General features: G+C 34.9%; 1 protein-coding gene and 1 long non-coding RNA gene across 2 annotated transcripts in view; both read right to left on the bottom strand.

Annotated features, from left to right (window-relative positions):
* LOC119591975 overlaps positions 1 to 516 on the bottom strand; it is a 47801-nt gene that overhangs the window by 41721 nt on the left and 5564 nt on the right. The window lies entirely within an intron of this gene.
* Positions 1 to 516, bottom strand: part of LOC119591972 (centrosomal protein of 76 kDa-like) — a 22199-nt gene that overhangs the window by 20984 nt on the left and 699 nt on the right. The gene's annotated exons all lie outside the window — the stretch shown is intronic.

The raw sequence follows: 516 nt of genomic DNA, 5'->3' as shown, positions 1-516 counted from the left end.
AAAAAAATACTATAAATTATATAAAACCACAATTTAAAGAAACATAACGTGCAATGAAAAAGCATCTATATATAACAAAATTTGTTTAAAAAATAAAATTCTCTTTTTGTCATTAAAAATGATGGTTTATATGGGGGGGAGGTTTACTTACCAAAATTTGGGCCTGCAGCTACGGGAAAAGGGACCATGACTAAAGCCATCTGCAGGCATTTGGTGTACAGGTTTGGGGGGGAATAAAACTAACCCAAAGGCTTGCTTCTTCTGGGGGTCTAGAGCATGTCCTCCCCTCTAACTGACGCAAATACTCGCATACAATCTAAATGAATTTACAGAGACAATTACCATATGGCAAGAATGTAGTAGCAGCTTCACCCTTCAATAAAAGAAAAATTACCACTTTTCTGATGCAATATAAGGACTAGAAAGACTACTTGCAATAACAAGCCATTACCATTCTTGTAATACTGTAATCCCTCTAAATACCAGCAGTTTTAATCATCACATTACTTATTGTAC

The sequence above is a fragment of the Penaeus monodon genome, chromosome 29 (genome assembly GCF_015228065.2).
Source record: "Penaeus monodon isolate SGIC_2016 chromosome 29, NSTDA_Pmon_1, whole genome shotgun sequence".
NCBI lineage: Eukaryota > Metazoa > Arthropoda > Malacostraca > Decapoda > Penaeidae > Penaeus > Penaeus monodon.
The sequence above is the reverse complement of the archived record's forward strand: the minus strand, read 5'-3'. Positions and strand labels throughout refer to the sequence as shown.